The following is a 780-nucleotide window of genomic DNA, read 5'->3' on the forward strand; positions in this document are numbered from 1 at the left end:
CACCCGAAACCTTGTTTAGAAGATTCGTTGACAAAACCCTTAAAACTATTTCTGCTACATTGAACGGTAGAGATCAAAATGGTGCTAAGAGGCCAGAGTGTTACGCAGGACTAGCACTTTTATGTTTGCTTCGACTCCGAAGCTCAGGAGAGGTCTCTGCAGCACACTTGTCTGCCGCCCTTGCCATTGTATTTTTACCGCTTCTGGTTATCATGTAAAGTGGTTTCAGTCCTCCCGAAATATCCTTAAAATTTGTTCTGTGTGAAAGTATTGCATCATTTCGTGGGCAAATTTTATTATATTTTCCGGCTGCGTGACGTATCATACTGTGTTCGTGGCTTCCTGATTTGCCGATAGTTAAAAATTTCCTACGCTTTATTTGTTTTATTTGCTTTGTTCGGCTTTGTTTGACCTTGTTTGGCTTTCTTTGCTTTATTTGGCTTCCGAGGGTCATCCGGTTACCTGAGCAGCTTCGCGAGACCGCCATTTAGCCAACACGCTGCACTGAACCATCGACTGAAGTTGCCTTTGATGGTTGTCCCGAAAAGCGATTTTTCATAAATGATTGCCTCTTGGATTTTGCGACCAGCTCCTCCATCAAAAGAGGTTTACGTATTTCATTGGACTGCGGTAGCTTCCGGTTTGTGTTCCTACTTTCTTCTGGCTCGTTTGCGGTCAGGGTTGCTAGCTAGATGTGCATATAGTTTTCAGGTATGGTATTGAGGGGCACGTAGCCTTGGCTTTTTAGATCAGGACGACGCTTACTTCCCTAATCTGACC

The sequence above is a fragment of the Opisthorchis viverrini genome (assembly GCF_000715545.1).
Source record: "Opisthorchis viverrini unplaced genomic scaffold opera_v5_43, whole genome shotgun sequence".
NCBI classification, from domain to species: Eukaryota; Metazoa; Platyhelminthes; class Trematoda; order Opisthorchiida; family Opisthorchiidae; genus Opisthorchis; species Opisthorchis viverrini.